The sequence below is a fragment of the Miniopterus schreibersii genome (genome assembly GCF_964146895.1).
Source record: "Miniopterus schreibersii genome assembly, chromosome: 9".
NCBI lineage: Eukaryota > Metazoa > Chordata > Mammalia > Chiroptera > Miniopteridae > Miniopterus > Miniopterus schreibersii.
In genome coordinates, this window is record NC_138118.1 from 30,322,262 (window position 1) to 30,348,027 (window position 25,766).

The 25,766-nt window shown below is 34.6% G+C and overlaps 1 protein-coding gene across 7 annotated transcripts in view; it reads right to left on the minus strand.

Moving 5' to 3' along the window:
- FOXP2 (forkhead box P2) overlaps window positions 1–25,075 on the minus strand; it is a 664,287-nt gene extending 639,212 nt beyond the window's left edge. For all 7 annotated transcript variants that reach the window (XM_081147828.1, XM_081147832.1, XM_081147831.1 and 4 more), the window contains exon 1: window positions 24,756–25,075. The gene's annotated coding sequence lies outside the window, so the exon portion shown is untranslated. The remainder of the gene's footprint in view (window positions 1–24,755) is intronic.
- Window positions 25,076–25,766: the final 691 nt, after the last annotated feature.

Consider the following 25,766-nt stretch of genomic DNA (forward strand, 5'->3'; position numbering starts at 1 on the left):
TCTGACCCCAAGGGCCTAACATCCAGTGCCGTTCTGGCCTCCATACAACACTAAAAGTTGTGATTCATTGCAGGTGAAAGATGTAACAAACTACCATAGCAGTTCCCTAAAAAGGCTGTTACTTATCCTTCTTCCCATCCTTCTACTACTGTAATCATGCCATTCTTTAACAAAGTTTCTTTCCTATCTGCTCCAATATGTAAGTGAATGAATACTTAGGATTCAAATGTATTTTTAAATTTAAAATGCACCACATGCCACAGCAAATGCTCACTCCTAAATTCTTAAAGCTCTCATGGAAGGAATGAAAATTCCTTTGAATTTAAGTGCAAATGCCTTTTAAAAACATCAGGGCCAATCAGTTCTCCCACCAGGAATAAATACATCATTCCACTGTTGATGTTCCCATTCTCAAGCTCTTGAGGTACTTTGTACCTCTAATCAATATTGAACATATTATCACACAAGAGTCCACAATGCCTAAAATCTTAAAACTAAAGAAGAGAACCATTATCTTCTGGTTTCTATACCAAGTACTGCAATGAACATGACAAGAAATGTTTTTTAGTATAAAAATGTTAATCTGAAGAACAGTAAATAATATAAACAAAATAGCAAAAATCACCAAAGAAAAGGTAAAGGTGAAAGAAATTTGTTAAATTTATTTCATCTTTACAAGTTTACTGTTTTTAAGATGCCTAGTGATAACACAATTTAAAGATGCGTTAAATAGGCAAAATAATTTTTAATTAAACTTTTAAAGACACAACTATACTTCGTGTGATTAAAGATGTACTTTTTATTCAGATTCAACTCCAGATTGTAAGGTTTTGTGAAAACGAATGTGTTTTGGAAAAAGGTGTACGCACATGTAACTTGAGGGATGACTGAACCATCATCAGATAAGGTGGGTCTCAATGGACTGAAAAGATTTGCAGTATGGCTAGGGCTAACACATATAACTATAAAACATCAAAACAGCCCTTCTTGCTATGTTAGGCTGCCAAATAAGATGTTGTTCTGTGAATAGGTGGCAAAATGCTTTAGAGATTTTCCACCAGGGAAGACAAACGTAAAACTTTACTTATGCACAGAATACCTTTTTTGGTTGTTAAATTGGGTAAACACCAGAGTTATTTTTAGATTATTTACTTCACTTTCCCTTCTTAATGGGCTGGTATACAAAATAGGACAGAACAGGCATCATGTGTCACAGTAAACACTAAAAATCTAAATTCTTAAATCTCTCATGGAAATAAAAAAGATCTCTATCTTAAAATATGAAATTTTCATTCAAATGAAATTAAGACTATAACTGTTCTGGCAAATTATATATACCTTTAAAAAACACAATATAATTTTGGAGAATTTTTCCCCTTAATCATTTTTAATACAAGTAAATAATTTTATTTTTACTCATTTTAAAAGAAAAAGGCTAAAGTGTGAATTAATGCATTGAGTTTACATTTATGATTAAAGGTAACATTGAAAGCATACAGCATTTTCAAATTCTGTAGTGACTACCATAGTTCTTGATTACTTAAAGATACAAAATTTAAGTGACTCATCTACTTCTCTTCCACAAAATCAATTTAAAGTCTCTTCAGATAGTCTCAATTTTGTTAGAAAAATAGACTTTCAAAACTTACTCTCTAATGCCTTGATTTTATTAAGGCAAACAAAAGATTTGGCATGTTTTTGGCATCTAATCCACTGAACACAATTTACAATACAATGAGGACTACAAGCTATTTGGTTAAAAAAAAAAACAACAACAACAAAAAAACAAGTAAAATATCTAAAGTTTTGGTATTCTTATACTTATTATTTTATTAAGTTATATTACTGTGAGAGCTTCATATGTTAAATGTGCAGGTCCATTTTTCCCTCTTAAAAACAGGGCAAACAAATATTGCTAGGTATAGTTCATTATTCTATGTACCCTAGTTTTAAGAAGATTCAACTTAGCAATTAAATCAAACATCTTTAAACTAATATAGGCATTTAGGCATATGGAAGTTAATTTCTGAGTAACACTGGTCTGCTGATAAATTGTAATTTGACAACAAAAAATGTTAACATATAACAAAAATAGATAAATTTATGATGCAAAAGTAGGATATTAAAAAATATTATGATTGTTTAATGTTGATAAATTAGCTGTATTAATAAAATTCTGTGTATAAAGACTACCTTAAACATACAATCTAATTCTTACATTTAAAAATACTTAAACAATCTGTACTTTTATACAATCCTAAACATCTTAATTTTAAGGTATAATCTCCAAGAATAATCAGGTTTAATGGTGGGAAGAACAACATTATGCCGCATACAAAAGAAATAGTTTTAAAACTCTAAAGAAATCATATGGCTCAGGGGTTGAGCATCGACCTAGGATCCAGGAGATAGGGGTTCGATTCCCGGTCAGGGCACATGCCCGGGTTGTGGGCTCAGTCAATGACTCTCTCATCATTGATGCTTCTATCTCTCTCTCTCCCTCTCCTTTCCTCTCTCTGAAATCAATAAAGATATATTAAAAAAATAAAATAATAAAATAAAAATAAAACTCTAAAGAAATCATAGTATCTTGCCGATAAAAGTATTAACAAAAACAAACAAAATATTAATTACTAAAAAACCCAAATGGGTGCTTTAAGAGGAGAGCAAATGCTGATCAGGGAAGAAGAACAGACAGAATTTCAACACACTTTGTGGCAGTCACTACTGGTCTTGGTGTGAAATAAAATTTCATGTCTAAATTGTGGTTAAGTAATACTTTATAAAGTCAGGTCAATTAATTCTAAAGAGACCAATCTTGAAGCTACAAACAAAAAAGAGGCCATGTCACCAGAACAAGCATTGTAATGCTAAACTTTTGTTTAACATTCAACTAGGTTCATAAAATTTATTTTAATCAAATAAACAATAAATGTGGCAAGCATATGGAAAAAAAAATTTAAAGAAGTAGTAAAATATATTGGCTTTCTTATCAAGTGATCTGACATGTCTAAGTAGTATTATTTTATCTTTCTCTAGTTGCTAAATTCACATTTAAATTGCTTAACAACTAATTTCAACTTATATTTACTTTAGAATTTTACTAAAGTTGACCTCTAAGTAAGTACAAGGAAATCTCAAGCTTCTACATTTTATGAATAGGATTTCTAGGGCTATGCTAAATCTTAAAAAATACTATTACAGAACTTGTTGTGTATGTGTTTAAATTCATCCATTATTCCCACTTGAAATGAAGCCTCTCCCATGACACAATATTTTTAAAAAATAGTTACTAAGGATACATAGTAACCACTTTTTGGGCACCTGCTTTTTATTATGGGATCACTAAAATATGCTCCTAATAGCAACAAGCTGAAGCATATGTATCACTTACCAAACTTTTCTTCCACTGGGGACACAGCTCCTCAATAAAGAATTATTTCCAGACAAATGGGAAAGGAAATTGTATTTTGACTAAATTATCCAATAGTATTTTCCTAGAACTGAAGGAAAGAGACATAGTGTGAAAGTATCCTCAAAATTATCTTCCTCCAAAGACAAGAGTATGCTGAAGGCCAAGGGGATGAGTTAGGTGGAGGTGGGCAAAGGGGGGGAAAGAGTGGACATCTGCAATAGCAGCAACAATAAAACTTTAAATAAAAACAATGCCCTTCTTCAGTGCCTGAAACCCATAAAAGTCCAATATTATAAACCTAATTTTCTCATCTTTCACATGTAAAATTGTATTGATAGTATACATTGGGCAGTGCATTGTAGAGCAACGGCACTACAATCTGAAGAGCTCACATCATAGAGTAAAATGGTCTGGGTCATTAGAATTCTAATTCCAACAGAAACTGGTAATTAGCCTTATAAAAATAAGAAATTACTCCATTTCAGAATTAGAAAAATTGGCTTCCTAAATTTAAAACATAGCCAAGTTAAAAGTAAAATTCCCAGTTTAGTTGTAGGTCCAGAAAGAGACCCTCAAAACAGGAGAGCAGCAATCCTGCAAAAGAAATTACTAAAGATACTAAGTTAACTGACATGGAAATCATTTTACCCAAATCCATTAATGAAATGCAAGAAAAATGCTAACAGGAGAATCAAAATAATACCCAGCGAGAAGAAATCTTTTAAATCTATTATATAAGATGGCTTACAAAATATATTTCTCCAGAAAATAAAGCTTCATTATAATGATGAATTTATTCTCTAAAAACATCATATTTCAAGACAAACAATAAGATCTAGAACTTTGATAAACATAAAAAAGAAAATACTGCAAAACTGAAACAATTCATTAGATGCTCCCTTAGCAGAACCATTTGCCCCATCCTAAACCCTAACACTCTATTTATTAAGACGAAAAACATACAAAACAAAGCCAACAAACAAAACACTCCTGCAGAAAAAAACATTGGAGGAGGAGCTAGAAAGAAGGACAGTCATAAGATCTATAGTTACTGTTGAAGGGAAGGCATCTATATGGCAAATACTATGTGCGGATTTTAATAAATATTTTTAATTCATAGAAAATTCCACTATATAGAATTTTCACCCATATTTTACAAATGTGAACATTAGTTTTAGAGAACAAACAATTTGAACAAAGTCACACAGCCAGCATATGGTTAAACCTGGGATTTGCTCTCCATTTGTCTAATGTCAAGCACTCCTTTTTGCCATGATGTCAAGTCCACATCTCAGTTAACAAATATTCCTGCTGGGCCTCCACTGTGAGCACCTGTGCTACAAAGAGCTACAAAATAGGAGACATCACCTTTGTTCTCCAGGCAGTTAACATCTAAGAGGCACTGTGAAGATTTTATGCTCAAGTCATGAGAAGCAATGTGGTATACACAGAACAACACTGGACTAGGGAGTGTGAGGTGACTCTCTTACTCATGGTTTTGCTAATTACTAGCAGTATAACTTTGGGTAAATAATTTCTATTATTTCCTTGACTGCACTGAGTATTTAACATAATATCTGCCTTAATTATCTTGCAGAATTATTTCAAAGTGTTATTCAAGTGTTATTCAGAATTGTTATTCAAGTGTCCATAATCAGGTCATTACAGAACTATGGTTAAATATCTGAATTCAGCAGAGAAAGGACTAACTCTTGTTTCCCCTTCTTTTTGGTCTGCTTTGTTTTGGTTGGTTAAGTAGTGCTCCATGGGTGATCACTCATTCTGTCTCTTGCTTCTGACCATGGACTCCAGCTAGCTGCATTCTGGAGATTGGATCTATGACCAAACCACATTCCCTGGCTACAGCTGCACTCCAAACCAGTTCAGACTGCATATTTACTGCTGCACAAAAGGTAAGGTAGTCTCATTTCCCTCTCTTTCCTTTATTTCCATTTTTCTCTTCTTTATCAGCTATATTATAAAATTAGAACTCCATACTCATGTGTCTAACTCACCCCCAAAGATAAAACTGTACCTCAAACTATAAATTATTTTTATCTGTCAACACTGAAAAAAATATGTGATGATTCATTTCCCAAGGGAGATTGGAGGAACTCAGTTCAGAAACTGAATTTCCAGGTGATTAGGAAATTCTCTGAGGAGATGGAGAATTTGCAAAACAAGAAGCAGCCTTTGGCTGACTTATAAGAGGTTCATGAACTAGGTTGTACCAACCACAAGTGTTTATTTATTTATTTATTTATTTATTTACTTATTTATTTATTTTAAATATATCTTTATTGATTTCAGAGAGAGGAAAGGAGAGGGAGAGAGAGAAAGAAACATCAATGATGAGAGGGTCATTGATCAAGCCCGCAACCGGGCATGTGCCCTGACCGGGAATAGAACCCCGATCGCCTGGATCTTAGGTCGACGCTCAACCCCTGAGCCACACCCGGCCCGGCCCAACCACAAGTGTTTAAAATGAATAAGCTAAATTAATTTTCTGTCTTAAATACTAGTATTAGAACAAAATTTTCTATAATTTTTTCATTGCAAATTAATCAATATTTAGATCATACTTTATCTATGGAAGTAATTACTCCTAATTCCAGTCAATTGACAAATTTAGAAGGTTGTCTACATTTCAAATGTTTGATTGAAAAAGTCTGAAAATCTTCATATAATTCCCAAATCTTCATTTTATTATGTATAAATTTTAAGCAACCACCGTAATGCATAAATTGAGCCAAACAAATACAAATAGGGGGGAAAATCCACAATTTTACCTGAAATGTCACAGTAAGAATTTACACATATGTTGACAAACTTAAGAGTCCTAGGCTTTAAACACACACACAATACAACTACCTCCAGCTACTTCTTTCTTTCTGTCTCTCTGACCCCCTCCTCCTCTCTCTCTCTGTCTTATTTTAAAGGAAGCTGATGGTATTCTTTCCTTTCTACAATTTGTTTCTACATGTGGAATTGCAGACTTTTTTTAGATTAGTTAATAGAAAATTCAAAGTATTCACTGGATCAAAAATATTGGAAGTGAAAATTTTGTTAGAACTTTTAGAGATTACACACTTATTCTTATAACAGTAGTTATATATTTTATATTCCAAATCACAATCTCATTTCTGATGACCAGTGAAATTTTGGTTCTTTTTCAATTCCCTATTTTCCTGAAGAAAAATGCTTTAGAAATGCCATGTGAGCCCTAGCCAGTTTTGCTCAGTTGTTAGAGCATCAGTCCACAAACTAAAGGGTCTGGAGTTTTGATTCTGGTCAAGGGCACGTTGGTTGCAGGCTTCATCCCAGGTCGGAACACGTGCAGGAGGCAACCAATTGGTGTGTTTCTCTCATATTGATGTTTCTCTCTCTCTCTTTTCCACTCTCTCTGAAAAGCAATGGAAAAAAATATCCTCAAGTGCAGATTAAAAAAAAAAAAAGCCATATGATATTTTACTCTGACCTAGATTATTAAGTTTCATTAGTAGGTCTGGAGAGGTCAAACTTGAAAATCAGCATTTTAACAGTTTTCCCCAAATAATTCTTATGACCAGTAAAATTATTGCAAATGAATTTTTCACTTATTTGAATCATAGTTTAGCTATCACATAATATTTTATAAACTTATTGCTAAAATATACTAGATTTTTTATTTGAATAAATGTTTTTATTTTCTAGCAATAAAGGATAATTTCTTCAACTAATAAATATATTTAGCTTGGTGTCATAATTACTAGGGAGAATTCAACTGCCACACCAGAAGGATACTAAATTTATCTTAACTTTTACCACCACATATTGAAATTTAAATAAATTAGCAGCTAGTTAAAATGGCTAAATATTCTTGTTGGAAAATGTGATTATAAAAAAGAAGTAACAGTATAACCCTTTATTTATGGAACTGAAGCCCACAAATATACATATTAATAGTTTTTCATTTAAATTTGTATTGCCTATGTCATAAAACAATATAAACAATATTTTTTCACCTCTGGCTGTATTTCCTCATCTTCTATTAACATTTTCAAAAAATTTTTAAAAAGAATATAACTCTCTGTGGAAGATCTTAATACTTATGCATATTTTAGCAGCTCCCATACATGACTGCATTAGGTCTTTTTTCACTTTCAGGGTTTTTTTCCAGTCAAGCAAATACTGTAAGTAATATAATAAAACCACAGGGTTGTCTGTATGTTCTCATACAACCAAGCCCTGACTCAAAATATTTCATTTATTGTTGTCTTAACTCTATAAGAGATTAGCTGTATTGTTCATGCTTTAATTTGAAATCTCTCTCTTCTGAAAGCAATTCTGACCACAACTTTGGTAAATTAACTCATATTACACCATGAAAATAACTTTTTTTCATTCAACACAATAGCATCCACCTAGACCAATGAAGTAAAAACTTTTAAGACTCAGAAGTATAATTCTGAACTAAGTTATTTCACAAAGAAATTCAAATATTATACAATAGAAGGGTTTTTTCTGAGACTTAAAATGATAAGAAGGTAAGAAAAATTCAAGTTGCATTCAGAGGAGCAGGATGGAGGGAATGGGCATTAGGGATTAGTTGGGAATCAAACACCACAAATTGCCTCTTCAAGATGTTAAACAGTAGAAGTAATTTTTTTTAATTCCAAGAAAAAACAAATGATGTTGTGCAATTTACAACTCTTTCATATGATAAAGGAACAAGTGTTACCTGTAAATCAAGCCTCCTTCAAAAAGAGATTGTATTCTAAAGAAAAAGAAGAGTCAAATAGTTTACTATCTAGCTAAGTATTGTGTATTTGTCCATAGCAAGAAAAAAAGAACATAAAGGATAATAATTTTACTATTCCTCATTCTTCCTAGTCTTTTCTTCCATCTTCCCATCTCCCCTAGCTGAGATTGTATAATCTATGTTTATATCAAAAATAACAGAAACATTCCCAGAGACATACTCTGTAAAGCTTGTGTTAGTTATTTTAAAATATATAAAGAAATACCAAAACACATAAACAATAAAACTTAGCTAAAGGGCCACCATAAGCACAGAAGTAAACCTAGTGAAATAGCCCTGATGTGATCACTTTTCAAGTTGTCAATTCCAGCCAGATACTTAATTCATCTAATTGCACCCTAGGACTCTGGTCCACCCATATTCTCACATACAAAAGAACATAAAAAGCTCCGGATTGTACCAAAGTTTTGTCTCATACTTAAATTTGCCTCTGCTACTTGTGATGCTGATACAGGATTGTTTTACCTGTTTGGGAACCTTTCTAACATTTTAGTTTTGGCCCGATCTCTGAAAAAGGGATGTGAATGTTGCCCTCAGTTCACTACCTAGACCTCTGATGACTCAGTTGGTCATTGCACTTTATTATCCAGACTTACATCATAGTGTGAATAATCACGAAAGCTGAGCATTTAATAAATTATTGCCTTACTAATCATATCATTTCTCTGAAGGCTTAAAAAGCAATAAGGAAAAGTCCTACTTTGAACTTAATAGCAGTGAAATGGGAAGAACTTCATGAAAGAAGCTATCACACAATTCTTAGAAGCCCATTTCTTTCTTTCTGTTTTTAATTTTCAGTTGATCCCCTTTATTTAGAAACCCTTCACCTCTTTGTTTTGATCAAGTCACATAGCCTGTCTTTAGCTTATTAAAAATAGTCTACCTAAGATATAGTTGTGGTTTTTTTTAAACAATAAATAAATCTAATGCCAGTGAGTAGAGATCCAGAGGACTGGGCATTGTGTACCAACTTTCATCATTTCTTTACAAATGCTGGTGCTGCCATTTGGTGTCATTATGCTCCCTCTTGCCAGAACCATGAATTCTTTAATCTCAGCATTACTCATCCCATTGCTTCCCAGCCTTTATTAGCATTTGAAGATATTCTAACTTGCTATCAGTCCTTTGAGATGATTACTGAGACTTACTCCTTTCACCATGATTGTGGCCTCCGGAGCCACAACAGCTTTTACTAGGTCCTGTGGATGTGGTTTGTATATAAGTCTCTCATCTACCGAAACCATATTTGTAAATGAAATGTTAGTGGATATAAGTTCCATTGTTTTCTTTACGAGATCAACTACAAAATGTTCCTATACATATGTTTTGGTTCCTGCTGCACCAGTAAGAGATTTCACACTTGGCTGGTGTAGCCCAGTGGTTGAGCGTTGACCCAGCTACCAGGAGGTCACCAGTTTGATTCCTGTTCAGGGTACATGCCCAGATTTTGGGCTTGATCCCCAGTCGAGGGTGTGCAGGAGGCAGCCGATCAATGACTCTCTCATCATTGATGTTTCTCTCTCTCTCTCTCCCTTCTTCTCTCTGAAATCAATAAAAATATATTTAAATTAAAAAAAGAATTCCCAACTTTTAAATATATATGTATGTGTGTGTGTGTATATATATATATATGTTTGTGTGTGTGTGTGTGTGTGTGTGTGTGTGTGTGTGTGTGTTCCCATGGGTTAATACTGGCTAATTGAATTCTGGATGATCTGTAAGGTAAGAATGTTTTATACAGTTTTAAATGGTTGAATAAAAATCAAAAGAAAAATATTTTGTGAAGTATAAAAAGTATATGAAAAGTATAAAAAATATATGAAATTCCAATTTGAGTTCACATATAAACCTTACTGACACAGAGGCACATTCATTTATTTAGGTATTATCTGCAGCTGCTTTTATACTATAATAGCATAGTTGTGACAGAGACCTGTGGCCCACAAAGCTTATATTTATTATCTAGCATTTACAGAAAAAAATCTGCCAACCCCTACTATATTTGATGGCTTCTTGGCATCAAACTCTAAAATAAAAAATGGTTTGGGATAAATATCTTATCTGTTAAAATTATGAATTTTTGAAAGTATAATTATGAACACCCCCAGTCTCAGAAGACACTAGCAAAGAAAAATGTTATAAAATGTCTAAAAACACAGAGTTACACAGGGATTATTCATCCTCAGAAGTGATACTGCATGGCAAGGAATAGTACAGAAACATGACTCAAAGTTTTAATAATTGCTTAAAATAACGAAGCAAATCCCCTCCCCCCCAAAAAAAAACTAAGAATACTTGAAGATCTTATTTATATATGGGGAAAATATTAAAGAATACATGAACCTACTCCTTGGTGACAATGATAAACAGTAGTTCCCCATTATCCATGGGGGATACATTCCAAGACATCCAGTAGATGCCTGAAACCATAAATAGACCTGAACCTATCTATACTGATGCTGTTGTTTTTTTTCATTTCTCACCTTTTCACTTTAAAAAAGCGCTGTATGGATTTTCTTTGGCATATCCAAATGGCTGTGGGGCCATTATTAAGTAAAATAAGGGTTACTTGAACACAAGTACAGCGATACCAAAGAGTGGATCTGATAACAGAGATGGCTACTAAGTGACTAAGGGGCAGTGGCATATACAGTGTGGATATACTAGACAAAGGGATTATTCACGTCCTGGGCAGGGTGGAGCAGAATTTCATAAGATTTCTTCATGCTGTTTAGAACAACACACAATTTTAAACTTATAAATTATTTATTTCTGGAATCTTCCACTTAATATTTTTAGACCTCAGTTGACCACAGGTGAATGAAACCACAGAGAGAGAAATTGCAGATAAGGAAGGACTACAGTATAATCAGATAACTGAGATGAAGCCAGACTTCTTGAATCCTAGAAGTTCTCCATCAAAAAGGAAAGTGTTAAACTAAAATGGAAAATCATACATGATTAATAAGAAAATCAAAGCTCAGGACAATGAATCACTTTAAATAAATTCAGGTATACAATGGATTACTATTTCAAGGTATTTTAAAAAGCAGCTTGTAAACGTTATAACAGAACCACAGTTGATAACCTTGGAAGACATAAACAGGAAAACAGGTATAATACATAAGAAAGGCAGATGCAATTTTTTTAAGGTAAAATGACTCAAAAAAATGAAGATCAGTGATCTTGATACTATTCTTCAGCAAAATTTTAGAACAGGTTACTAAACATGGTTTGTGAGCACTAATTTATTTTTAAAACCTGACAGAGATTTGTTTAAAATAAGCCATAACAAACCTTGTTTCCTTTTCTGACATGTTACTAGATGAGTGGATCACAGGAATGCATTAGCTGTATGATATCTGAACCAAGAAAATTATGGAGAAAGTCTCTCATGGCCAGCTTGGGGCAAGTCCAGTTACTATTTGTGTAACTTTGGGAATATTTTTTAACATTTGGAACAAGAGGCAAATTTCATGGGTCTCTTGAGTTTCGTTTTGCAAGCACAGGCACTGGCAACTTTTGTTCTGGGTTGTTTTTTTTATGGATGTTTGTATAGCATATAGCCTTTGAAGACAGAGACAGTATCTCCCTCTAGAACAAAGTAAAGGTTTGCTTAAAGCCCATTATAGAAGATTGGGATTCCTAAATTTGGGGTTCCTCATTGGTGAAACAACTCACTAGAGTGCAGCATTGAGCCACTCTGCAAAGCCTCTGTGGAGTTTGGGAGACAGGAACCAAAACAAACATGAAGTTCATGCTGCATACTATACCAGAAGTAATAAAGTTCTTTGTTTCTGACCCAGAAGTCTTGTGTCTTCTATAATCATCCACAAAACAATCACTGGATAACTTACTAGTGTGAAAATAGGGTAAAATTTCAGATTCTTCGAAGTCTTTGACAACCTACCATTCATAAAATGGGGAAATAACAGTACCCCTCTATAAAGGTATTTTAAAAATAAATTAATACACATAAATTGCTTAGAAAAGTGCCTAAACTACCCGTTGAATGAATGTTAGCCATTATTATAGTGATAATGATAATTTCAAATGTATATAGGTTGGTATACAATCACTCCAAAGGATTAATGACAAGTCAAAGCATCCATACTAAGTTTAGAAAAGGCTCTATTCTTAACCCTGTTCTGCTCAACATTTTTATAAATAACTGAATAGAGCTATAAAGATGCATTAATCAAAATTATGGATGACATAATTTTTAACATAAATAATAGAATCAGGATTTTGTAAAAATCTTGACATGCTGAATAATCTAAACTATTAAAAAAAACACAAATTTAACAGATATACCAATCCCATTAAAATAAATTATTCAAATTGTGTATCAGTTACAAGTTATATAAAATGAATTATAATTTTAGTAACAATGTAACATGACTGAAAAATGAATTTACTATTAGGTTAGAGAAACATGGAAATAAATTTTCAATGTGTTCTTTGTTGGTCAGTCCACAATCACGGATGGTATGATTTAGCTCTAGATTTTCAAAGGGAAACTTTGGCCAACAGAAGCATTCCTAGAGGAAAGTGATCAAAACTGTAAAGGGTAAAATAAATGCAAATAGTATATAAGGTATAACTGAAGAAACTTGACCTCTTTAACCTGAGAAAGGAAAGATTTATTTGCAAAGTTACCTATGTGAGATATTCTGTGTAAAACGAAAAGCAAGAGCTGGGAATACTGACTAATTAATTTATTCCAATTCAGTGTTAAGGAAGAACTTTCTATCAATTAATTTTTTAAAAATATTGAACGTCACTAGCCAAGACTATGGCAAATGGGGATTGCCTCTTTCACATTCAGATGTCTTTAAACTGATCACTTCTTGTCTGTAAGAAAGTCAAGCAACAGGATATTTCTCCAGGCCTCTTGCCTCTCTGGTTTTTGTTCCATTTCAGCCTAGCTAGACCCTTCAAACTGATCATTTGTTCTGAGCAGCCCATCTGACTTTTTTATTTACCTCTTTGCTAATTCTCCTTTTTCATACAATGCAGCCCATAGGCAACTTGACAGAGGCTCCGGGATAACAAACCCTAGCCCCATCTCCCCTCTGCTCAGAAGGGATACTGGAAAATTAGTTTCATCATCTCAAAGGTTTCTTTCAATTCTAGGATTCTTGAATTCTTCATATTTATTTTGCAATTTACGGAAACTGTTGGATGATCAATGACTGAGGAACGATCAAGTGAATGAATAAGTAAATGAACATTATTAAACTGACGAGCCACTTTCTTCTTTAAGAATTAGCTAACTGACTGAGTCTTAGATCTTTCAATCAGTCAGATAACAAGAAATGAAAAAACATGGACTTGTGGGAACAAGAAAAGCAAGCATAAAAGGTAAGAGAGAGCCTGGGGTGAAAGCAGGCATGAGGGTAGAGAACTGTGGTAAAGATCCCAAAAATAATTCTTAGAAATGATTAACCAATAAAGTCTCTTGTTTATAAGGCAAGCCAATTTATAAGCCAAAATAAAATTTAAGGCTATATAAAAATACATTTGGATGAAAAATGAGAGAACTCTACACTCCTAAGAAATGATGATGGGAACAAGCAACTACATTCTTGAATAAGTAAAACGATCATCAAACAGTATAGAGGAATCTCAAATGCATCGTGCTAAGTGAAAGATGCCTGACTCAAAGGCTAAATACTGTAAGATTCTATCTATAACACAGACTTGAATGTGGTGTATATACACAATAAAATATCATTCAGCCACGGGAAAGGAGGACATCCTGCTACTTGGGACAACATCGATGGATCTTGAGCACATTTTCTAAGTGAGATAAGCGAGACAGAGAAAGACAAGTACTCTTTGATATCACTTATATATTAAATCAAAAAAAGTCAAACTTGTAAAAAAGAGTAAAATAGTAAAATTGTGGTTACCAGGGATGGGGATGAAGAGATAAAGCTGATATTATTTAAGGGTACAAACTTGCAATGAGTAGTAAATAAGCCATAGAGATCAGTATAATAAATATAGAAAATGATATTGTACTAAAATTATGTAATGTGATAAAATATTTATACAATGGCAATCATATTATATATAAATGTATCAGAGTAACATGTTGGGCACCTTAAATTTATACAATGTTATATACCAAATGTATTCAAATTCTTTTTAATGTAAAAAAAATGACACACTTGAAAGGACAAAACCATAAGGACAGAAAACATATCACTGGTTACCAGGAACTGGAGAATAGGAAGAGGGGTTAACTAAAAAGTACATGGAAAAATATGGAGCATTATGGAACTGTTCTGTATCTTAGTTGTGGTAGTGATTACACAACTATATGCTTTTCAAAATATACAAAACTTTACACTAAAATGAGTAAATTTTACTGTACATAAATTATCTTTAAAAATGGGGAAAAATTAAAGGGCTTAAAACAACTTTGTAAACATAATTAAAATATGGTTTGCATCACTAATAAACACAATGAAAGTAAATATTTTGAGAGAAAATGATCAGGATCATTTCTACAATATAGAAATCAATATCTTATTTTAAAATGAAATATCAAATGTATAGCCAAATAGCCTTTTAAAAATAAACATATTTTCACAGATTCATGAATAGTTAATATGTAAAAAAATAAAATGATTCATTCATTCAAATTTTAAATATCCTTTCATAAGAAATGTAATTCCAGTAATGAGAAGATAAACAGTAACATTTTAGTTATGTATTCATAGATTACTATATATTCTCTATTATTGTACATTTACACTTAAAATTTGATCTATACAATCTGAAAAACAAGTTGCCTCTCAAAATAAAACCAAAACTTAATATACTGATGTTCCTTTAATATAGTAATATGAGTAAGCATGTAAATAGTAGTATTTTAGAATCTGGCATTATTTCAGCCCAATGGAAGTGAAATGTTTCTGGGACACAATTAGAGGGATATCAAACAGAACAGAGATATAAAATCAAATACCAGTTAGAAATCACAAATTGCATTGCCTTTCTTTAATTTGTGTAATTGTTTAAGCAATGGACATGTAAGGCTAGGGATAGTCTGACATTATTGAAAATTACAACAGCAAAAAATTAGAAGTGATAAGAGGGCAACATAAAAGCACACTTCTCTGAAAGTAAAAAATATAAATGGATCAAGCACATATAAATTTAAAATTATTATATTTGAGACAATAAAGGCAGGCTGTCAGATGAAATTTATTTTTAGTTACAGGAATATACATTCTCTATAACATATAACAGCACAAAATGTACTGAAATATGAATATATGCAAGCTGATATCACTGCTAAAAAATATCACAATTTATAATCTCTTACCTTCTGAGAAGAAACCTTCTCTGCTGCCTTGTTTTTCTGCATAGTGGGCTGACTGTCACAAGAAAATCAGCCAGAATGAGAAATGAAACCATATTTGGCATGGAAAGGAACACTTCATAGGGTATGTATACTTGGCATGATTGTATGCACGGCATGATTGTTGGATGGGGCAGCAAACAAGTGAAGGAATGATCTAGATGAGGCTCTAAAAACTCTTTTAGCAGTTCCCAGGGGAAGAACAAAGATGGTTCAAGAGATTTGGGGCAAAAACTGTCTATGTGGTGCACTGTATAAAACCCCTGTGTCATTCCCTTTAAGCCAAACTATAACAAAGATATGCAGTACTCCTATAGTTGGAAGTTGTGTTTATTTTTAATGAGAATGGACTGGACCAGTATTTTACATAGGTTCTATAAATGGATGTCTCTGTATGTAAAGTGCATAAAAAGGGGAACTTTATATCTAATTTTAAAAAGACAAAAGTTTAGCAAAAAGCTTACCCAACTCTAATTTTATTTCTGGATTGGTGCCACTATCAGCTACATATATGAATGAGCATAGGACAAAGGCAAAATGGTGAAGAAATTAATATTTATGGAATGTTAATATATATACTTCAGGTAAGAGAATTCCAGGTGGTTATTTATTTTTCTTAACCCTAACATGATCAAATCCTCATCACTCTACCTTCTCCTCTCCTTGTTTCAGCATTCTGTTTAAGATGAGGCTCCATTCCTGACTGAGAAAGAGGGGCATGATGTGAAAATACCTAGTAGGCTAAGAAAACTAAAACAAAGAAAAAAACCCACAACTTTTAAATTTTAACTGAGCCCCCTGAGCTTCATAAACAAAGTTATTTGTGATAATTTTTTGTTGGTTTTAATTTTTATTTTAGGCAGTATCTTTTTCTTTTGTTTGCCTTATGTGTCTGCTTGCTTATGTGGTACTAAGGAGAGAACATATTCATAGCTTCAAATTTGATTCCATGTACCTCACATAAAATGATTTCAATTGAAAATAAATCCAGTCTCTTTTTAATTTTGGAGGAAATGACCCACTCAGTATCACATAGTAGTTATAGACAGACCAAGTACCAGAATGCAGGTCTCCTGACACTTAACATGGAACTCTGTGTAGTAAACCAAGATGGTTATTTTACTATCTGGGATAATAATCATATTTTCCAGAGGAATTTATTTTCACTCACACTCTGATATGTATTATTATCATCAAAGAAGTCCTTTAATACAAATTTCCCTACTCAGAACAAAGAAAGCAGAATACATTGGGACTTGAAATACCCAGATGGCAACATGGAGAGCACTGGGTAGCTAAGGAGCAGGAATAGGAGCAGAAGGGGTGACAGTAATTATTTAAAATGAGAAAAGAGGGATAATTATGTATTAAAATCCCACTTTGCCTTGCTTTAGAATTTTCCAAGAACCACATATTCATTGGTGATTTAATAAGATACCAGAATTATTTTGAAAGATCTCATAATTCTGTCTAGAGGACAGAAGAGGAAAAGAGAAAAATAAGAACTGGGCAAAGAAGAGAGACCTCCTCCTCATTATCAGTAGAAAAGATCATACACTCCTTTCAATAGTCTCAAGATATTTAGAATAAAATTGCTGAGCAAGTTAGTGCAAATTTAAAATATGGACATAAAATGTAAGAGCTATAGGGCATTAGGTTTATAAGAAATTATCTATATTTGTGTGGTGGTATATGGAAAGTTGTATCACTTATTCATGCCTTTAGTTATAGGTGTCCAAAAGCAATTTGAACAAGCTAAAGAGTGGGATTTTAAATTTGGAGAAATGGACTTTCCATCAATCATAAATCTTTAATGTGCTCTGTTTAAAGGTGGATATTGAAAGCATGAGAGAGAGAGAGGCAGAGAGAGAGAGAGAGAGAGAGAGTTGTAAACTTACGCTGTGTGAGACCTTGGCTTGACCCACCTCCCTCCATCTTTACCCAAAGACAATACCAGAAATACTTGGTATGCCCATGTTGTATTAATAGTGTAGCCATTAGAAACATCTATTAGACTACTTATGCTATTCATATTAAGATATGATGAGTAATATGATTAAATACTCTGTGTTAAATTCTGCCAAGCATTATTATATTAAAGCACTCAACTATTGAGCCTTTGCTGTCCAAAAGCATGAACACCCATCCACACACAACTTTCAAAAGTTAAATGTTTTTCAGATCAAGAATAAAAGAGATAAAGGAAGTTGAGTTTGAAGTATACCCACCTGACATGAGAACTATGTCTTGGCCAATATAATAGTAAACTTATAGTAAAAATATAATATCCCAAGTGAGATATGGCATGAAATAAGTATGGTGAAAAGTTATTCCAATTACATAAAAAACAAGTGAGACAATGATGCAGACAGAAGTAATTTCTTGGGCCTCCAACAAGTCATTTATGCCTTCATTCAATATTTAGTTTTAGGGTTCCTACCAAGTATGAGGCAATGTTCTAAGCAGTGGGTTAGAACAGTTAAAACAAACTCTCTGACTCCATGGACTATACATTCTCATTCAAGGGAGAGGTGATAAATAAATTTTAAAATTCCAGTTAATGATAATGTTATGCAGAAAAATAATGTATGCTAAAGGTGATAGAGCATGATCAATGAGGATTTCTTTTTTATATAAGACCTTCAGAGGGGGCTTCTGTAATAAAGATACATTTGAGTAGACACCAAAAGTTAGTGAAGCTACCTAAGAGTAGAGCATTCTAGACAGAAATAACAGAGAGCATAACTCTAAGGTTAAAATCAGCTTATTCTACTTTGAGGAATACCAAGAAAACCAGTGTGTCTAGGATTGACTGAATAAGAGCAAAATGTTAGGAAATAATTTCAGATAGGTAGCTGGGGTCAAATAATACAGAACTTATGTAAAATCTTTGTTCTTTCATTCTGAGAGACATAAGAAGCTATTAGGTTTATACAAAATAATGACATAAACAGACATATTTTTTAAAAGGTCACTGCTGTGTGAAAAATAAACTGGTTCCTTGAGAAAGAAGGGGGATCAACTAAGCAGCTATTGCAGCAATTCAGGTAGGAGACAATGATCAGTGTGATTAGATTGGTAACAATGGCTGTACTAGATGTATAAAACGAGAGATTTTTTGGATGTCATCGAGCTAACTAAAGGCAGACTGAGAAAGAGAAAAAATTGAAGACAAAAAGGAAGTGAAGGGTTAGCTTCAGGTATACAAATACAGATCAACCAAATCCTGGAACATAAATTTATGTGAAGTAATGGTGAGAAATAGGTCCTAAGGATGTTGGGGATCTTTTTTTAAAATGAGATGATTTTATGACAGTGCATATGTTAAGATGTTAAGATATTTGAATTAGTATACTATAAGAATCTCTTTACTATCTACCAGTGGAAAGTTTTATATATGCCTTCTCCAAAATATGTCTATCACTGATTTTTTAACCCCCAAAGTACATTTTTTAGAAAGTTTGTTTTTTTGTTAAAATGAGAAAAAGTTGCAAAGTGATGGCTGTGGTTGTGCAAATGTACTAAAATGATACCAAATTAAAATGATATAAAAAGCTTTCACAGAAAATGCCATCATAAAAGTTGAGAGGAAAGAAATAAATGAACATCAGAAAAACTCTATGCTCTTTCTCACAGCACCCTTTATTTGAGGAATTCAAAGTTAATTTTCTTCACCTGTTTAAAAAAATTATGACATTCTCATAGTATGATCTTTTAGACTTATATTAGGAAGATCTTTAAAAATAAACACTAAAATGTAAATAATTTTTACATCAACATTATCTTCCATAAAGTATATTTTAAGCTGTCCAAGGTAGAAATTGGAAGAGATTGAAGAGCATTAATAAACTAAAAATGCTGAGAATTTTTGAACTCCTGGGAATTCATTTACTTCACAGTAATGTGCTTTTTCAACATTTATTTTTTTATATACTCTTGCTAATGAAAATAATTTGCCACAGTAGAAAGGAATTAAGACATCAGCTCCTTATGACATGTTTATCAATATAATGGAAAGGTATGTTCTAGAGATCTTTGTTAGATTGCAGGAAGAGAGAACTGTACAACTAATTGGAAAGTTAAATTCAATCAGTACAGTATAGATAAAAGAACACATATTTCAAATATCAATAATTCAAAAGGTTGAACCTGGATCCCAATAGATACATCTTGGAAAAAAATGCATTTTAGATAAAATTATATAAATCGAGGGAATTTTAGAATTCAAATTGTTCATGGAAAGCAAGTTGGAATAATAAACACAAGTCAATTTGGAGAAGGTAAACAATGTTCACAATTACAAATGAAAAAGTATTAGGATTAAAAGTGAATCATAAGCTCCAAATCATTAAAATATAATATTGTTTTTAAAATGAAATGGTGGTGATGCCAGTATACCTCATTTTAGAGCATAGATATATGCTGTTAATTTGACTGCTATGCAAGAATTTGTATAGATAAACCCAAATTCCTAGTTACTCCATTATAAAATTGAGATTACACCCCTAAAATAACTAGGCTAATAATTAATAATAGCAAATTAGCAAAACATCTTTTTAATTAATGCTACTACTAGAAATAAGTCCCCACATATATGAGTTTACTTTTTCAATTTAATATTAATAGTTTTAGAACATGATAAATCTAAATCGTCTCCAAAGACCTCTCTCCAGAGTTTCAATATGCTAAAGTTAACTTCTTAGTCATAATACTTATTTATATTTCATCAAAGTTACTCTCTTTTTTAATTTGTCTGGAAAATTTGGAGAAGGGAGATGGGTAAATACTGAGCAGAACAAAAGAGTATATGCAAAAAGACATCAGAGGTAATAACAAGGCATAATAAGCAACTAGAAATATCAATTTATTTTCATAGGTAAGAATATCTACAAGAAAAATTATTCCAAAGGAAAGAGCATTCTACTATAATCAATGCTGGGCTAAAAAAACACAACAATGGTATTTTGGTATTTTTAGAAAACCCTCCTAATTGTGCTTAGTTAAGGTGTTAAAAAACAAAACAAAACACAGCTATGGGGTCCCTTGAAGGTTCTAAAAAACAAATGAAGTTAAAAGTTTGGAACAACTCCATAATCAAGCAATGATAATAACCTAAGTCTCATGAAAAAAAGACCAAAAAACTTAAATTATTTTACTTGATAAAGACTATGGAAGTGATATGACTGGAGTTCAAGTGTATTAAGAGATAAATAAGTGAACCTAAGAAAATATTTATGTCATCTAAAGAAGAAACAGAACTAAACTACGGTATATGAAATTGAATTGTCTACAGACCTTGAAATGCTTAAAGAAAGTTACAAACACCTGAATTACTTTTTCAGAAGCCTCAAGAATATAAAAAATAATCTTTCTTGGTTGAATTTGATCACCTTTGTTAGAACTCTATAAATTAAGGGCTATATAAATAAGGTTACTTTCAAAGTCTATGCAAATCTTAAGATTTCTTAGTTTAAGAAATAGGCTTTCTTTTATCAAAAAGCAGTATGAATATGGGCACTGGTTAGAACATTTTGGATCCAGTCATTTACTATTAAGAGTACTACTATTTGTAACAAAGGTAAAGAAAACAAAAAGTTTGAGTGTACCAATAATTAATATTCAGTAATTCTAATGAAATTGATATTATTTCTGAATTCAACTGTGATTTAAAATTTTACCTAGCAACAATCATATCAAGAGAACTTCTTTGTGATAACTCACTAAGTTAATAGCCTCTTTCTGATTTAATTCAGAGAGGCAGAAAACACATGACCATGTCCATTATTCAGTTTTTTATCAATACTATAACTAATAGCTGAATTAATATGATACTATCAACACAAAAATAGGCAAGAGTGATGACAGAACCAGCTATAAATCCTTTTAAATATTATAAATAATGTTATGTAATTAAGTTCTGTATCCATCATATTCTCTCCTGATAAAAAGTCTGGTACATTGATTATATTATTATATGCCTCTATGAGTCTCAATCAAACCATAAAGTAATTTTCATATATTCAAATACAGTTTTCATAAAATGTAATTCTAGTACTTTATAAAAAGTACTGTAACTCTGCAAAGAGTTATTTTGTGTTTCTGAATTCTTCTTTGCACAAAATTTTTGTTTCTCAATACAGGTTATCTGTAAATTTAATGATTACCTTTTTCTCCTATTTTTATGGTGTGTCACATACAATTTCCTTCTATTTTAGGTTTCTAGAATATTACAAGATTTTTTTAAAGCAAAACCAATGTACTATTATGAGTGTAAAAAAAAAACCAAAAAAAAAACAACAACTCCAATGACTATTTGCTCAGATACAATAGTTAAATCATTTCATAAAACTCAATCAAAGGTCTCTTTTCATTCTAGGGTATGACTCTATAAAAAACAATTTTCAGTTCTATAATTTCCATAAATCTGAATCCTAAAATATAAATTGGGGAATTCTGAGAAACAGTTTACATAGTTCATAATTATTTGTATATGTTTTCCTCTGATTATTCTAGTATTCATTCTAATGTAATGGTAACATTTTAATAATCTGTGTATTAAAAAGCATTTATTGTACTCATATTTAAATTGAATGTTAAAAATTATTCTACTTAAAAGTAAACTTTAAAGTGATCTTTTAAAATTTAGTGTCCTCTCTCACCTACAGGGATTTATCATCAGGTTTCTAGATTCCTCTTTAAAAATTAGTAACTTAATCACAATTAAACATTTATTTCACTTATTTTCAGATTACAATGATTTAGTGAGTTTCTTAAGGAAATACTAAACTGAATTACTACTGAACATGGGTCTAGTTAAGTAATAAAAATGAAAGGAAGGAAGGAAACAAGCAAGGAAAGAACTTTTAAAAGCTCTAAAGAGGAAATGAAATTTTATGATCCTAATGATCATAGTATATATAACTTTATATCCACTTATTAATAAATAAATCAAAATTGTAAATTAATTGTGTAGCAGTATTAAATAAACACTGCATTTAAAAATTCCAATAAACTGAGAATATACTTATCCATAACTCATGGTGACAGAAAAGATAAGCAGGCCCCTTGACAAAAAACATTTCCGAGGGTATGCCACAATGCAAAATTGAAGATGAAAATATCTGAAAGCTCATCTTTATTTCAGTTTTTACCTCTAACATAGACTCGCTATTAAACAGCCCCTCCTGTCTCCACAGCTGCTTAACCAAACTATTTGAGTCAGAACAGCATGCAAAGATGTGCCTTGCAGGCAAACTTTTGTTTTCTAAAAGTTAATCTTTTCAAATACTTCCAGTTCTTCCAGTTGGAAAACGTCCACTTCAACTAGGGCATCACTTTGACACCAGGGCATCACTTTCTCTCTGGGCTTATCTGCTATAACTTAATTATTCTTCCAAAGAGATTTAGGGCACTTTGGGGGAGGCAGCTCTTTAAGCATTTCTGAACCCATGATAACTATATATGTATGCACCTCACAGACTTTCTCTGGTCTGTCACACCCTTTCTCCCTCCAGCAGTTTTGAGCACTCGCCCAGGCCCCTTTGCTCACCTCTTGTCCTGAATGCCTGCTCACCTGGAAGCAAACAGTGCGTGAGGAATAATCCTCAAGTTCAAGAAACTGACTGGATTTCTGCATATGTCCAGAGAAAAGGGGTCGGGGGGAGGGGGACTGGACCATTATGGAAAGCAGCTGTCCATTAAGTGCTTTAAATATGGTGGTTAAAACGCTGAATAAACAAATAGAAAGAGGGGTCTAATTCCTTGGGTATTCCGGAGTCTGAAGAGCCTCCCTCCGGAGCGGTGTCCAGTTCGGCCTCTTTTAACTCGTCCCTATGCAAAACGCGCACCGGTTACACTCTCAGATGCCTCCGATTCTCACGTGCCTGTCGCTTCCTTTCTTCCCAATGAGTGTCACACCAGGCACCAGGTGTCCTGGAAGACTTACCTAAGAGCTCTCAGAGTCTGAGGATATAGGACAACTTTTCCTCCTTGCTCCAGCCAAGCGCAAACACCCACGGCAGGCAAAGGTCCACTAAGAAGCTTGCAAAGAGGTGGAGGTGTAGGAGCACACTCAGGCCTGCGGGCGGGGAGAGGCGCTCAGAGACGCACTCGGCGGAGTGCGCAGCCTGCCGGTGTGTAGAGTCCACGCCGCGGCCGCACGTGCGCTGCTGCGACCGCTAAAGTGCGTACGAAGGCATGCTCCACCCGGGTCAAAGTGTACCCCGCGCGCCCGCCTGCAGTCCACTAGTCCCCCGCCTCCACGAACTTACATGTAAAAGCCGACCGAGAAGCCTTCCCTTTCTCCGAAAGGTTTCTGCGCCTCTCCCACATTCCCTCCCTGAAGAACCCGGAGGAGCGATTTCCCTCAGAGCGAGGAGGCCTTTCCAAAGTGAAATATAAGTAAGACAAGGACCAATACCTGGTGAACCGTGTGGTGCTAACCATAGACTGGGGAAAGAGCGTGATGGGGGGGGGGGGGCAGTGGCGATGTCCATTATCCCCAAGCATCACTAGGGACCAGAGTTTCTTCACTCAAGAAACAGGAGTGTCCCCTCTCCGCCTCTGGTTGCCAGAGAAGTACTTCAAATATGTACGCTCAAGTGTGCAACTTAGAGACCAGAAGTAGCGTGCACTTGCCAATTGAGTAAATAAAGGTCAGCAATTGGACCATAAAGTGTGTGCTTCCAACCGGCAAATGTTTTTACTGGTCTTTCTCCTCAGAGGGTGGGAGAGAGGAGGAGGAAGAGAAAACATAATAAAACCAAATAGTAAACAAACACACATTTGATATTTCAAAATGCAGTTCCCTCCAGTGGCGGCCTGTCCAGACCAGGCAACATTTTGCATATTCAAAACTAAAAATCGTCCGTGAGCTAACAGCAATCTCCCCTCTCTGACTCCCCCGTCCCGGATCACATCCTAAAATGTAAAAGAATAACAAGCGGTAGTGTGAGGTGCAGAATGCGACCCAAGGAGCCCAGCCTGTATTTGACGCAAGTCACTCCCGCCCTGCCCGGTGGTGCGTTGAGGCTGGGGCGAAAGTTTGCCGCCTCTTGCCACCGCAGGCGGAGCGCGGGGCCAAGTCTCAGCCTGTCCCGGCGTGGAGGTGGCTGGGACAGGGCGGGGTGTGTAGGTGCGGCGCGCTCGAGTGTGAAGAAACTTACCAGAACTGGGGACGCCTGTGCAGCGTCCAGTGAGGTGGCACCCGAGGCAGACTAGGAGGCAAAAGCTCCCAAACAAAACACACACGCGCGGGTCCCAGCAGCTGCCGCCGCGTGTAGAGGGCGCACCCAAGAGTGGGGAGGTGGGGGAGCAGAGGAAGTCGCTGCCCGCGGAGGCGGCTGCTGCATCAATAACCTGGACCAGCACTCGCCAGCAGGCTGAGGGTGACTCCGGCCTCCAGCTGCGGCCGTAGGCACAGCAGAGGGGCTGCAAGCGCCCGCGTGTCTCGCGCTTTCTCAGAGGCTCGCGCTGTCTGGCTCTGCCGCTCCCCCCACTCGGATCTGTGTGTGTCTGTATGTGTGTGGTGCGTGTGTGTGTGTGTGTGTGTGTGTGTGTGTGTGTGTGCGCGCGAGAGAGAGAGAGAGAGAGAGAGAGAGAGAGAGAGCGAGCGCGAGCGCTGCGCGCGCACCCGAGTTATTGGCAATGCTAACTGTACACACACTGCGCGGGGGCAGCCCCTCCTGGGACTGGCTGGGTTGGGAAGGGATGCATTACAGGATCAGGAAGTACTGCAGAACCACTTGTTTGTTTGTGTTTTACTTTGAGTTATTGTTGTTGTTGATCCAAAAAGTGGTTTGGAACAGGCCAGTTAGGAAGCCTGTCGCCTCCATCCACTTATTTCCTCCGGTCCCACAACTTCTTTAATGGATGGGAAACGCGAAGAAATAGTTCAAATCCGCCGTAGAGCCTCCCGGCTGACGTCAGGTCCACCTGCTGTGTAAGCAACTAGCTGGAGAAGTTGTTTGTTCCGAGCCAGATCTTCCCCCGCCCCCACCGTCTCCTCAGCTCCCGCTCTGCCTCCAAGCTCTAGGCCCAGAAGGCAGTCCAGGAAGGGGGCAGGGAGGAAAGAGCACAAAACCGTATGCTGAACTGGCAAAGACGAGTTGTGTCTGCTGCTTCTTGGCAGTCCCCAAAGTACGTCCTCTCAGCAGACGGAGCTGCTGGCAAATGAA